This window comes from Delphinapterus leucas, chromosome 4 (genome assembly GCF_059928025.1).
Source record: "Delphinapterus leucas isolate spDelLeu-1000000601 "Yukka" chromosome 4, BTC_Dleu_Yukka2, whole genome shotgun sequence".
NCBI lineage: Eukaryota > Metazoa > Chordata > Mammalia > Artiodactyla > Monodontidae > Delphinapterus > Delphinapterus leucas.
In genome coordinates this window covers 129982775-129998349 of record NC_143132.1, presented here as the reverse complement: position 1 = coordinate 129998349, position 15575 = coordinate 129982775, and positions in this window count along the sequence as shown.

Genomic DNA, 15575 nt, shown 5'->3' with positions numbered 1-15575 from the left:
CCTGCTAGTTGTGGAGGGGAGCGGGGATGGCCAGCTGCTGCTGACCAGTTAGGCACCTGGATGGACCCTGCGCCCAAGGTGTCTGTGTCGGGTCAGTGACTCTTCTTGTCCGAAGCCGACCACAGCAGCTTGGGCCGGGCTGGGGAATTAATCTGGTGCTCTGGTGAGCAGGGCTGGGTGGGAAATTGGAAAGCATTTATACCTGGTGTTTATACCCCAGCGGTGGGCGGAGGGCCCAAGGAGGCCCCGGAAGCCCCAAATCTGAAGCTAGCTTCACCTACCACAGCGCCCTTGCGTGAGCACCAGCCGTACGCCTGGCGCCGCACCAGAGCTCTCGCACCTGGCCTCGGGCAGTCCTCCCACCAGGCTGCAAGGCTGGGCATCCTCGTGTCACCTGGTCTGACAAATACCGCAATGACGCACAGAGAGACTGAGTGCTGTGCCCACCTTCACGCAGCTGGCTTGCGGCAGAGTTAGGATTTGAACCCGTGGCTGCTGAGCCCAATGTTGGGGCCCCTAACCCCTAGGTGTTCAGAGATCAGACTGGACGTGGCTTCATCACAGAGAGGAGAGGTGGTGTCAGAGGGCCTGAGAGCTTGGGGTGCAGGACTCTGCAGTGGGAGGCTGGCTCAGAGCAACGCCACGTGTGCAGCTCCGCAGCTGTGCCGCCCGGGAAGACTGCAAGGGGAAGAGCAGAGCAAATGCGTGTGTGGTGTGTCCTGCTGGTGACCACCTGGGCTGGCCCTGCCCAGAGATGACTGGGGAGGGCAGCCCACACTCCCCAGCTCACAGCTCTGCCCAGCACCCTGGAGTCTGGGAGTGGCCCCACCCTCTAGAAACTTCTGAGAAAAAGGGACTCAACAGAGGTGGAGGGAGTGGTGGCTGGCTCATGGTCATTACGACAAGGAGGCTAGTCTCAGGAGAAGATTGCAAATAAAGATGGGAGATGGGGCTTCCCTGGTGGCGCAGTGGTTGAGAGTCCGTCTGCCGATGCAGGGGACACGGGTTCGTGCCCTGGTCCGGGAAGATCCCACGTGCCGTGGAGCGGCTGGGCCCGTGAGCCATGGCCTCTGAGCCTGCGCGTCCGGAGCCTGTGCTCCACAACGGGAGAGGCCACAACAGTGAGAGGCCCGTGTACCGCAAAAAAAAAAAAAAGAAGGGAGATGTTCCAAATGGGATCCTAATGGCCTTGCCTCGGGAAGACTTCAGCTGAAGAAGAGGGTGCAGTGTCTAGGGGAGAGGCACTGGTGTCCAGCTCTGTGCACTCTGCTTTTCTGGCTCCCTGGTGGGAGGCCCTGGCTCAGGCCACCAGGACATCCTGGGCAGGGCCATCCACGACTCATGGATGCAGAGCCCAGAGCCAGGGCATGCGGTCACCCTGGCTGCCTTGCTGCCTCATCTGGGCTGCAATGGGGGCTAGCTCAGAAGCATGAAGCTCACATACCCCAGCCCCGTAACTGAGCTCCAGCTTGGCTTCCCCGGCAGCCCTGGCTCTGTGCTTCAGGACTCAGGGCCGGTCCCTGGTACCCACTGGCAGCTCTGTGGAGTGCCTGCCCAGCCCTCTGCCCCGGCCCCCGTGCCCAACACATCAGAGTTTTCAGGGTCTCTTCTGATCTCCAGGGCTGGCACTTGCCAACCTCCAGCTGGGCGTTGGCCTCAGAGCCACATGCTCCTGGATCAACATTCCATCACTTACTAGCTGTATTCCCTGGGCAAGAGACTTTATCTGTGCTACTGGTTATTGAGTTCTTATCTCTCAGCTCCAGACCCACCCTGTGGGATGCTACAAGTCAGGTTTATGCCCTGCCAGGGACTCTCTAGGCTCTGCCAAGAGGGGACACCAGAGGGAGCCCGCCAGTCTGGAGAAGGAAGAAGGGACCTGCTCCCTGTTCCCACCAGCAGTCGCCTTGCACTCCAGCAGCAGATGCTGGTTCCAGTTGTCTGTGTCCTCCACAGGCCTCCGTGTACCTTCAGGGTCTGTGTCCCACCCTCAAAGGCCCCTCCTCCAAGTGTCTAGGTCTTTATAACCCCCCGAGTCTCACCTTTGCTCCCCCAGCCCCGGGAGCTATTACCGATATCGAGCACCTTTTCATGTGCTTAATTGCCATCCTGTATTCCCTTTAAGGTATCTGTTGAAATCTTCTATTTTGAAAAACTGGATTGCTTTCTTGTTGTTGAGTTACAGGAGTCCTTTCCACATCCCTGCTGTTACTACTTCTGTGATATCTCTGTGTTCCCTTTTGTCTTTTTAGTTCTGCAGTTCCTGGTTAACAATGCTTACGTGAAACTGGCTTTGTCAAAAAGACATTTTCCATCTCCTGATGGACACACCTGTTCATTCTTCAGAGTCTGCATCCGTCCAATGGGGACTCCACGCACACAGGTGGTCATGAGGGCTCAGTGACGAGATGCCTGTGAAGGGCATCACGGACCAAGGTCTGGCGCCCAGGGAGGACTTGGTTTGGGTGCCTGAAGGCTCAGCAGCCAAGGGCCCCCAGTGCAGCGCCCTGTGTCTGTTTTAAGCTGAAGGAAGAAGGAGAGTGCTCTCTTGGGTTCCTCTCATCTGACAAAGAGGCAGTTTTTTTCCAGCCAGGAGCTCTTGTGAGAACTGATGGAATAAAAGACAGACCCGGACCTGCGTGTCTCTCCACCGTGGAGTGGGGCGGGGGCCGAGGGAAACCCGCCTTCTTACCCAGACCGAAGCCACGTTTAAGAAGGGCCTCAATGAGAAATCAAAAACTTCTGACCTTCAAATGCACTGATAAGAAGCAAAAAAGCAAACTATAGACAGGGAACAATGAACTCACTAATAAGTATACAAACAACCTAAAAAAATGGGCAAAAGATTTGAATAGCTACCTCACAAAAGAATGTATCTGAATAGCCAGCAGGCACATGAAAAGATGCTGAATATCAGCCATAGAGAAATTCAAATTAAACCACAGTGAGATATCACTGCATCCCCCATTAGGATGGCTAAAGTTAAAAAGACTGACGATACCAAGTGTTGGTAAGGATATGGAGCAACTGGAACGCTCCTCCTTTGCTGATGGGATGCAAAAAGATACAGCCACTTTAGAAAACAGTTTGACAGGTTTTTATTTTTTTGGCTTTTTTTATTTTTTTGGCCATGCTGCACAGCATGTGGGACGTGGGATCTTAGTTCCCAGAACAGGGATTGAACCCCTGCAGTGGAAGCGCAGAGTCTTAACCACTGGACTGCCAGGGAAGTTCCAACAGTTTCTCATAGAGTTAAACAACACTTACAAAATGACCCAGCCATCCCACTCCAGGCATTTGCCTGAGAGAAATGAAAATATCTGTCTCTACAAAGCCTTGTATGCAAATGTTTGTAGAAGCTTTACTCACAACAGCAAAAACCTAAAAACAACCCCAACGTCCATCAACAGGTGAAGGAATAAATTGTGACATATTAGTACAATGGAATACCAAGTCAGCAATGAAATCAATGAACAACTGAACACAGTAACACGGATACATCTCAAAATCATGCAGAGGGAAAGAAATCAGACACAGAAGATTACACACTGTGTTCTTCCATTTATATGAACCTCTAGAAAAGATTAACGGAGTCTCTAATGATAGAAAGCAGACCAGCGGTTGCTTAGAGCCAAAGTGGAAGGGAGCATTGACCGGGAAGGGGCATGGAGTACTTTAGCGTGATGAGAATGTCCTGTACGTTGATTATGGCGATGGTTACGTGGGTGTATAAATTTGTCAAGACTCATCACAATGTACACTTAACATGGGTGCATTTTATTGTGTCTCAATTATACCTTAAGAAAGTTGATTTTAATACTGATTTTTTGTTGTTTTTTTTTTTTTTTTTTTTTTTTGGCCGCACCGCGAGGCATGTGGGATCTAGTACCCTGACCAGGGATCTAACCTGTATTAGATCTTCCCTGCATTGGAAGCGCAGAGTCTTACCCACTGGACTGCCAGGGAAGTCACACAGAAAGTTGATTTTAAAGATATCACTCAGGCAGGGACCCATCACCAGAGAGAGCCCCTAAGTAGCACCCCTCACGTACTCCTCACACCCCTGTGCTGGGTATCTCTGGGTACCCTCTCCCCACTCCATCCTGCTCTGTGTCCGGCAGGCTGACGAGAATGGACTGCATGGACAGCCCCTTGCCAGTTGTCTTCCTATTAACTTCAGCCAATGACAGGCACCAGCAGATTCGAAGGAAGAGGAAGGTTAGTAGGAGTATCTCTTCCTCTAGCAGATCCTGTAGGTGCTCCTGGACTGTAGGTCACAGGCCCCTCAAGGCAGTCCTGTCTGGACCACTCTCCCTTCCAGGTTCTGGTGACCCTTCCATACTCCCACTCTTTCAGCGTCTGCACCGTCCCTGAGGAGGCCCTACACTTGTGCACAACGTTTGAATGGTCCATTGGTTAAACCCCTTCAAATCATCCTAATTCGAGTGTGCCATACCTTGCCTGCTGGGATCCTGACTCATAGAGCACATGATCTTTTTGGTAAAACAAATCAGAGGCTCTGACACTGGCAAGAGAGTCTGGGAAGCAGGTGGAGGTGGTGAAAGCAGAGCCAAGGGGCCCTAAATTTCCTGTTAATGTGTGAGTTCTCATGTCATCGCCCACTGGAGTTGACCCCCAGTCTTCTTCCAAAGCCTTGGCCCAGGCCTGGAACCAGATTCCTTCCTTCCTTCCCTAAAGGGGCTGTTCGTTTTTAAATTAGTCAATACCAAGGGACATTAGCAGGGAAACAGGACACAAGAGGCCTGAACCACGGCGGGTGACACAGAGCAGGTTGAGAGCCCACAGCAGCCATCACCTTTGTGTTACTCAATATGGCAGCAGTGGTTCCCAGCTGCCACGGTAACAGCCACTACTATGCCCTTGAAGCTCGTCTGGCCGTCTTACCTACATTAGCACATCTTTTCCTCTGCGAACACTATGACTGAGGCACCTCTATTTCCATTTTTTACACATAATGAAGCTGAGGTTCAACAAAATCAAGTAGCTTGTCCAAGGTCATACCACTTATAACTTGCACGTCCAGATTCGAACCCAGGTCTCAGTCTGAATCCCAGTACTCTTTACTGCTGCCCTTCCTTACTAATCTTGGGTTGTAAACACTCAGACTTTGTCTGGATGGTGCCCCCACCTGTGGAATCCAAGGACCATAAGGATCTACCTCCTGACCGCCCCCGCCCCCGCAAATGCCTTGATGAAGCCCAGGAGACCCAGGCCCTCCTGAGCAGAGAGGAGGGGAGGCGGCTGGCCAGGCCATCGGTCCACCCGGCCCTCCACTGACCTTGCCGTGCCACACAGTGCAGCAGAGCCCAGAGAACTCACCTCACTGGGCAGGGCACTTGTCCTTGGCATGGGGAGCCCCTCTGTGTTCTAGTTTCTTGGAGGGGTGTTGAGGACACATGTCGGGCTGCCCAGGTCTCTGAAATGCCTTCTGAGGGTTGTCCCAGCAACAGTACTGGTCCCTGGCCTCCCCTTGCAGCTGGAGGCCAAGGCTGACCTCATCTCATGCACCTCCATCCTCATCCCCCAAATGCCCAATTGCATGCTCTGGGATTATTTTTGGCACGTATAAAACATCATGTAGAGTTTATGGGATATATATAAAGTGACCACCTTTGTACATTGCCAAGATTTTAGAAGCCCTGTGTGAGCCACCCTCCTTGTCCCCTAGATCAAGGTGTCTCAAGGGCAGCACTGTGAGATTTGGGCAGGATAATACTATGGGGGGTGTGTATGGGGGGAGGGGCCTTAGCAGCATCCCTGGCCAGTAGCACGCTCCCCTGTCCCCCACAGTTGTGGCAATCAAATGCTTCTCCAAGCACATGGGGGGCAAAGTCACCCCAGCTCAGGACCTCTGCCGTGGAGGAAGCCACTACTCTGACTGGCGACAGCCACAGCTTTGCCGTGTAGAGTTGTAGCACCCACGTGTGCATCCTTAAAGCAACGTGGCTTTGTTTTGCTTGTTCTAAAACTTGGTCAAAGTGGAATCATGCATGTGCTATTCTGTGTCTGTGTTTGTGAGATTCGTCCCTGCTACTGCTTGTACTTGTTGCCACCGTGCATTTTCGTAGCTGTGCAGCCTTGCATCGTGTGACCCTGCCACACGTTACTCACCCACATCCTAGCACTGGTGGCCCTGGGGGCTGTTTGGGTCTCAGGCTATGGCGAGCAGTGAGACTGGGAGTGGCCTCGTGCAGCCCTCCTGGTGCACAGACCTGGGCATAGACTTTCTCCTACGACCACAGGGAATGGGCATCTCCAGTGGTTTTTGAGTAGTTGTACTAAATCAGCTTCCCACTGGCAGGGTGTGAACGTTCCTGTTGCTCCACGTCTTTGCCGACGTTTGCGATGGCCAACTTTACCATTTTTGCCAAGCTGTTGACGCACGTGTGCCTCCTCTATTATCCTGCACACCCATTGGTCTGCACACCATTGGGAGCCTGCCCCCCATGCTATCCTGAGTGACCCGAGCCTCCCTCTGTCTTAGCTCTTCCTACCTGCGTTGCATCTGCCTCATTTCAGGTCCTCCCTCTCTCAGGCCTGGAAGCCCCACAAAAGCAGGGATGTGTCTTCATCGCCGTGTCCCCCGGTCCCACGAGAAGTCTGTGTGTTGGGTGAATGAATGAATAATTCGGGGGGGGGGGTTGTCCATGTGTTTGGAGACGCTGCAGCCCAGTGGAGATAAAGAATGGGCCAGGGGGGCTTCCCTGGTGGCGCAGTGGTTGAGAGTCCGCCTGCCGATGCAGGGGACACGGGTTCGTGCCCCGGTCCGGGAAGATCCCACATGCTGCGGAGCGGCTAGGCCTGTGAGCCATGGCCCCCGAGCCTGCGCGTCCAGAGCCTGTGCTCCACAGCGGGACAGCCACAACAGTGAGAGGCCCGCGTACCGCAAAAAAAAAAAAAAAAAAGAAAAAGAAAAGAAAAGAATGGGCCAGGGCTCCGTGGAGGAAGGCAGAGGCTCCCCACCCTTTAACCCTGCCCCTCCCGGTGGGACACTTGGCCCCAGCTGCACTTGGGGCTGAGGGAACAAAAGCAGAAGCCCCCCAAACCCTCCTTCTTGTAATTGTCCTCTGCTCACCCCCATCCCCCAATATACTTTGTCCTGAAAGCCACTTGGGGTCCCAACAGGGAAGCAGCAGACAGCCCCACCTTGGGCACCTGCCCTGCTTCCCTCAAGTGGCTGGACTTCTGGGATGTCTTGGTTGGGCAGGGAAGGGAATAAGCTGGTGGTGTGATTGAGGCAGTGTGAGCTAAGTTTGTCTGTTTTTCTGCTGCACTTGGGGGACAATGACAGTGACCAGATTCCCATCATAAGAGAGGGTATCCAGTGTGGTTTGGGGAGGGGCAGACAGATGGGAGATAGAAGCTGGCAAAGCTGGTAGCTTGGAGTCCTGAGAGTGTGGGAACATATAGGGGGAGGCAACGGTGAGGGAGAGCCTTCCTTTAGACAGAACACTTGGGGGACTGCCAGCAGCCCAGCCTGGTGCGGCGGAGGGCGGGGTGAACAGGTGGAACTGGAACTGGCCCACTGTGTGTCCACTGTGTGCCTGGCTCCATATTAGGTGCTTTGCCAGCATCATCTTGTTTTCTTATCTTAAAGATGAGCTAGGGTTGGCATCTTCCCATTGTGCAGGTGAGGACTCTGAAACTCAGAGACAGAAGTAGCTTGTCCGAGGTCTCTGCTTCCACAGCAGAGCACGCGCTCCAGCCAGGGCTGTTGCCCGGACCCGGGAGCCTCCCCACTGCATCACACACTCCATGAAGGCCAAAGTCACGTTGAACCCAAGGTGGATTAAGCCCAGTGCGCAGGACCCAGAGCAGAGGATGATTTCAGCTTCCAAGAACCCAGGGAGCCTCTCCAGGACCTGGGGGTGGAGGAGGTGTGCGAGCCAGAGGGGAGCAGGGCTTAGAAGAGCAGGGGAGTCCTTTAGAGATGAAGAGATTCCACTGCAGTGGGAGTGGGTATGGATGCGGGGGGCGGGGAGGGCCTTGGGCGTTTCAAGATAAAAAGCCTTTTTGGTTGCCAAAGTTACCGTCCACCATCTTTCCAGAATACCTCCCAGCCTGTACTTTCAAAGCATTTACAGTTTGAAGCCCTTTCACCCAGATGACCCCTGTAAAGTCTTCCAAGGGAATACAGTTGCCAAATAAAATACAGGAAAATTTGAATTTCAGGTAAACATCAAATAATGTTTTTTTTTAGTGTAAGTATGTCTCAAATATTGCATGGGCTATACTTGTACTAAAAGATCATATGTTCATTATCTGAAATTCAGATTGATCTGAATTTCAGAGGAGGTGGCGTGGGCTGGTGTCACCCCCATTTTATTCACAAAGGATGGAGGCACAGATAAGTTGTGTGGGGCACAGCTGGCACTGGCACCGCGCACCCTGATTCCAAGACCGGGTCCTTTCCACTCCACACAGCTGCCACCTCTGAGAGCTAATTGCCAAGTGGAGCTGCAACCTGACATCTGGGGCATGTGTCAAACCACAACAGAGCCTGTCTTCCCTTTTATCAAGAGCGGAGCGGGGAGCTGCCGGAGCCCTTGGAGGGAGGGAGAGGCCTCACTTCAAAGGCCTCCTCGCTGAGAATTCCAGCCACAGCCTTCCAGGTTTGCTTTTGGCTTCATTTCTTGGACCCGCTCGGCTCTGGGGACTAAGGTTTTACTTCTATGTAGTGAGAACATATTGCTTCTTTTTCCCACTGGGGGGAAAAGTACCACCTTCACTAAATGGTACCAGGCCCTTTTCCAAATTATTTTACATCTATCTATTAATCTCCACAGTGACCCCATGAAGCACCTTTGTGTACTGTTGTCCCCATATTACAGATGGAAGAATTGAGCGCAAAGCTCGTAGGGGGCTGTCCAGGGCCCATAGAAGGCTTCTCTGCCTCTTTTCTGGATCAGAGGTCTTCCTGGCTCCCCTGGGCGGGGGCGGGGGGGGGGAAGCCATGTGCCATGGGGAGTTGCTCCCAGAGCTCAGAACAGAAATCTCACTAAGGCGGGACCCAGCAAACCAAGTCTCCCATTGTCCCACATTCCACCGCCTTCCTCTGCCTTCTCCATGAATGCATGGAGAGAAATGAGATTCGACCTTCCCCCCAAGGACGGAGTCCTCAAATGCATCCTCAGGCCAGCCCAGCTCCTTCCCTTTCTGAAGTCCTTGTGTTGCTGGGGGTTCAGAGTTAACATTCAAGGGACATTTCACCCAGAGCCACCAGCAGTGATGGGAGTGCTGGGATTTCAGAAAGATTATCAGCCACAGGCTGGGAAAGGCAAGCGACTTCAGGTGCCCCCTCTCCTCCCCAACAGAAGAGCCCACTGCCCCAGACCTCTGGCCAGCCGAGGCCTCCTGACCCACAGTTCCACGGCTCGGCGATAAGGTTGCTGTGGAGGAGATACCAAGGAAGTAGGTCCTGCAGAGCCTTCTCCTTCTGGTGGGTAGCAGAGGAGATGAAGCCCAGAGACGTGGGCACATCTTGTGGCCCTGTGGTTTTTTGGCTTTCCCTCAGAGCAGAGATAGCCCTGTCCTTCATACATTTCATCCCCCGCCCCACCGCTGTGTGTGTGTGTGTGTGTGTGTGTGTGTGTGTGTGTGTGTGTGTGTGTGTGTGCGTGCCGGGTTGGTGCTGCCATGGGTTCTGTGACCAGCCCCTCTCTCTCTCTTTTTTTTTTTGTGGCGGTACGTGGGCCTCTCACTGCTGTGGCCTCTCCCGTTGCGGAGCACAGGCTCCGGACGCGCAGGCTCAGCGGCCATGGCTCACGGGCCCAGCTGCTCCGCGGCACGTGGGATCTTCCTGGACGGGGGCACGAACCCGCGTCCCCTGCATCGGCAGGCAGACTCTCAACCACTGCGCCACCAGGGAAGCCCCAGCCTCTCTCTTTGAGACAGCCCAGATAGGCCTCAGCTGGGCTCCCTGCCTCGCTGGGAAGCAGGAGGGGAAGCCTTAGGGACACTCTCCGTGGTGTCAGTGCAGATGGAAAAACGTGTGTGAACAGCCCTGTGTCATCCGTCAAGTGCCACCTGCCTTGACCCGGCCAGTCCCGTCCTTGGGCAAACCTCGACTCTCAAGCCCATTTCAATACTGTAGTCAGGAAAAGTTAGAGGAGGAGCAGTGCTTCCAAAATCACAATTAAGAACAGGGTGAAAGCACGCTGATTTCAGTAGCCTCCAGGCTGCCTTCCCATCCTCTCATCCCACTGCTGCCAGAAGGATCTTTGCAAGGGCTGCCCCTCTTGGGTAGAAGTTCTCTGATGGCTGGAGGACTGGTTCAGCTTCAGCAGTCAGGCACTCAGGTCCCCCTCTCAGACTGCATCCTCTCCTTCCAGCCTGTGGACCAAGCCCCACTCACCCCGCACTCTGCAATCCCCGTGCTGCTGGGAACCCAACCCCCATCCTTCGTCCCAACCGCCTGGCTCAAGGCCCATCTCTCCCTTCCACCCTCCTCCGGCCTCCCTGGCCCTTGCTGCCCACACCAGCTATCCTGTACATGTCCCAAGGCTGTCCAAGTTTGTTATCATTTTGTGATAAGCACCTCACACAGGTGCTCAGAGCTTCCCAGTGGACAAAGCACCTCCACAAGACACGCTCATTCCTCACTGCAGCCCTCCAACGCAGGGCTTCCTCTCCCCACTCTGCAGACAAGCCTCAGAGAAGCTGACTGATTCTAAATCACCCAGTTTGTGAGGCTGAGCTTGCTTCCAGGGCTGACGTTTCCTGACCCACACTCTCTCTGTTATCCCACATTGAAAGGTCCACAGCCAAGCCGTGTGGGCACAAGTGGGGTCCCTCAGTGCCAGATGCGAGGAGAGTTGGTCCTCTGGTTCTCCTGAACAGGCCCGTTTAGAAAAGCAAGTCTCCCCAAAGACAGGGTTGCAGAGATTTATCACCAAGCTTCCAAAATTAGAAAGAGGGGTTAGCATGCCTGGATGTGGGCTTTGGGCATTTAGGAGGTAGACTGGTCTCTGTAGCAAGGTTTCTGTCTCCCCCAAGAATGGTGCTGCTGTCTGCTCCCTACTTCCTCCTCCATCCTCAGAGACCCAGTGTCTCTCTCTCTGCGGGAAGAAGGGAGGGTGAGGATTCTCTCTGCCCACAGGGCCGTTGGAAAAGGAACCAAGAAGCTGCATGAAAAGGGAGGACACAACTATATCATTCCGAGAGAAGGAGAACAGGGAGAGGGGCCGCCCTGGCTTTACGAAGGACCAGGTGGGAGAGGGCTCCTCCAGGGCTGAGCCAGCCGGCAGGACCCTCATTGCCTGGGGCCCGGGGGCTGACAGCGGTCCCACAGCACCACCTAGTGTCGTCCCAGAATAACACGTGTCCCTTCACCCTGCAGAGGTGGGCGCTGGACAGGAACCCAGAACACGTCCTACCGGCCACGTGAAAATCTGGATCTACACGAATGAAGAGCACTAGAAATGGCATATATGGGTATGTGTGTATCTATCTCTATCTATCTATATGTATATTCTTATTACTTAAATATCTTTAAAAGGTAATCGTTGGGAGAGTTTGGCTGTTTCCTACGAAACTAAATATATTCTCACCATATTACCTAGCAACCATGCTCCTAAGTATTTTCCTAAGTGAGTTGAAACTTATGTCCACACAAAAACCTGGATATGAATGTTTATATTGGAATGCTTGATTGGAAGCAATCAAGATGTCTCTCATTACGTGAATGGATAAACAAACTATGGTACATCCGTACAATGGAATTATTTTTCGGTGACAAAGAGAAATGAGCTATCAAGCCACAAAACAACATGGAGAGATATTGAATGCATATTACTGAGTGAAAGAAGCCCATCTAAAAAGGCCACATACTTTATGATTCCAACTATAGGACATCCTGGAGAAAGCAGTGGTTGCCAAGGGTTTGGGGGAGCAGTAAAGTTTGACAAGCTGGAGCACAGGGCATTTTTATGGCTGTGAAACTATACTGAATGGTACTGTAATGGTGGATACCTGACCTTATGCATTTGTGAAAACCCATAGAATGTATAACACAAAGAGTGAGCCCTAGAGTAAACTATGAACATTAGCATTTTAAAAAATGTATCAAGATTGTTTATCATTGGTAACAAATGCAAAATATTAATAACTGGGGTGGAGGTCAGGAGAGAGGGTATATGGGAACTCTGTACTTTTTAGGTTTTGTAAACCTAAAACTGCTCTAAAAACTAAAGTATTAAAAATGTAAAGGGTAATTGACTGTTTAAACAAAAATAGTAACCACCCACTCTGGGGTCTAGAATATATGTATGTAAAATATATGTATATATGTCGATATATATGTGAAAGGTATGATAAAATAGCATAAATACTGGAGGGGAAAAAACAGAAGTATACTATGGTGTGTAATATCACACCAAATGTGTTATAGATATATACTATCCTAAAATAATTACTAAGATAAGAGTACAATAAGCCAACAAAGGACATAAAGTAGGTGATGAAAAAAAAATGAACACTTTGGGAAAAAGCAGAAAATTAAGGAAAAGAGATCATGAACAGTCTGGACAAATAAAACCTAAACAGGTTTCTGGTTTAGCATGTAAGGAGCTTAGAAGTCATCACTCTATCCTAACAATTAAATGGGTGGACAAACTGAAAATCAGCAGACCTTCTTAGGTCTGTCAGAGAAGTGAGGTCACAGGGCAAACTGCTACCCCCAAATTGGAGAGACAGATAGGTGGATACATAGAATCACAACTTCTGCAGGAACTAGCACAGAGGTGGGAAAACTTGAACTGTAATTGACAAATTGCTGGAGGCTCAGTGTAGACTAGTATGAGGGTTAAAAACACTTAGGGATATGTCTGACAAAAGATATGATCTGTACATTGGAAGCTACAAAACATTGCTGAGAGAAAGTAAATAAGATCTACATAAATGGAGAGATAAACCTTGTTCATAGATGGGAAGACTCAATATTTTTAAGACCTAAATTCTCTCCAAGTTGATTTATTGGAGAGAATAGGTTTAATTTGACCTGAGATCTTAGATTTGATCTGAGATATGATATAATCTCAATCAGAATTCCAGGAAGGATTTTTATAGAAATTGAATACCTGATTCTAAATTTTATAATGGAAATGCAAAGGACATAAAATAGCCAAAACAACTTTGAAAGAAAAGAGGACAAAACTGGAGAACTAACACTACAAGATTTATCATAAAACCACAGTAACGATCAGCATAGTATTGACATAAAGATGTAAAAGTAGATCAACACAATAGAACAGCTTCCAGAAATAGAACCACACATATACAGACAACTGACTTTGGAAAAAGTTGCAAAGGCAATTCAGTGCAGAAAGGACAGTCTTTTTTTTTTTTTTAATTTTATTTATTTTTCTCTGCATTGGGTCTTTGTTGCTGCACGTGGCCTTTCTCTAGTTGCGGTGAGCGGGGGCTACTCTTCACGGTGGTGCGTGGGCCTCTCATTGCGGTGGCTTCTCTTGTTGCAGAGCATGGGCTCTAGGCGCGTGGGTTCAGTAGTTATGGCCCGCGGGCTCTAGAGCACAGGCTCAGTAGTTGTGGTGCACGGGCTTAGTTGCCCCGCAGCATGTGGAATCTTCCCGGACCAGGGTTCGAACCCGTGTCCCCTGCATTGGCAGGCGGACCCCCAACAACTGCACCACCAGGGAAGCCCCAAGGACAGTCTTTTAAACAATGATTCTGGAACAATTGGCATATATATGCAAAAATATACTTCAATCCATACCTCATTATATATATATATATATATATATATTTTTTTTTTGCCATGCCACATGGCTTGTGGGATTTTAGTTCCCCTACCAGGGATTGAACCCGGACCCCCTGCAGTGTAAGCATAAAGTCCTAACCACTGGACCTCCAGGGAATTCCCTATATTTCAAAAATTAACTCAAAATGACCATAGACCTCAATGTGAAATATAAAACTATGAACTTTCTAGAAGAAAACATAGGAGAAAACCTTTGTGACCTTGGATTAGGCAAAGCACAACCCATAAAAGAACACAGTGATAAATTTAAAATTTCTCCTTAAAAGATACTGTTTTTGTTTTTGCGGTACGTGGGCCTCTCATTGTTGTGGCCCCTCCCGCCGTAAAGCACAGGCTCCAGACACGCAGGCCCACCGGCCAAGGCTCACGGGCCCAGCCACTCCGCGGCATGTGGGATCCTCCCAGACCGGGGCACGAACCTGTGTCCCCTGCATTGGCAGGCAGACTCCCAACCACTGCGCCACCAAGGAAGCCCGAAAAGTTAAATATACACTTGTCATATGTTTCAACCATCCCACCCCAAATATTTTCCCAAGAGAAATGAAAACATACATCCAAGCTTGTACACAAATATTCATAGGAATTTTATTTGTAGTAGTCAAAGGCTGGAAACAACCCAAAAGTCCCTCAACAAGTGAATGGATAACAAATTGTGGTACATCCATATAATGGAACATTATTCAGCAATAAAAAGGATTAAACTGACATGACAACATGGATGAAGCTTAAAATAATTATGCTTAGTCAAAAAGCCCCCCAGAATTCATGCTTATGATTATAATCTGAAGATTATAGAACTCTAGAAAATGCACACCAGTCTGCAGGGAAAGAAAGCATGGTTGCCAGGGGGAAGGGTTGTGCCAGGAAGAGTGGGAGGAAGGGATGGGGTGATGGACATGCTCGTTATCTTGATTGTGGTGATGGTTATATGGTGTGTACATAGGTTAAAACTTACCAAATCATATGCTTTATATGCGTGTAGTTTATCGTACGCCAATTATACCTGAATGAGCCTGTTTGTTTACTTGTTTATTTATTAAGAACAACAAGACAACTGCACTGGAAATTGTTAAGGTCAGGGATATGTGTATTCTCTTCTCATATGTTCCATGGAGGCTATGCCAAGCCTGGGTGTGCAGAAAGTGGCCAACAACCATTTGATTACTTTCATCTCTACAAGAGGTACCAGCATAGAAAGAAAACTCATTGAGCAGGGATGGTTGTTCATGTCATTTAGTTGATGGGGATATTATTATTCACTGATGTAGCCAAAGTCACAGTGGGTGAGGGGAATTGGTGTGGTCACCCACTTCTCTGGACTGCTAGTTCAAGTTAGTTCATTTCCATCTGAAATGTTTGCAGCCCTGGATGGTTTTTTTTGTTTTATTTGTTTTTTGTTTTGCGGTATGCGGGCCTCTCACTGTTGTGGCCTCTCCCGTTGCGGAGCACAGGCTCCAGACGTGCAGGCTCAGCGGCCATGGCTCACGGGCCCAGCCGCTCCGCGGCATGCGGGATCCTCCCAGACTGGGGCACAAACCCGTGTCCCCTGCATCGGCAGGCGGACTCTTAACCACCGCGCCACCAGGGAAGCCCCCTGGATGGGTTTTAAAGAGACAGAACGGATGCCACACAGCCAGGGAACAAAATAAGATGAGACAAGAAGGATGATAATGGTGGTGATGAGAGTCATAGTAATAATATTATCTACCACTTGCTGGGCACTGACTATGTGCCAGGGCAGTATCTACTTCATGGCTGTTAACCCTCACCCTGCTCC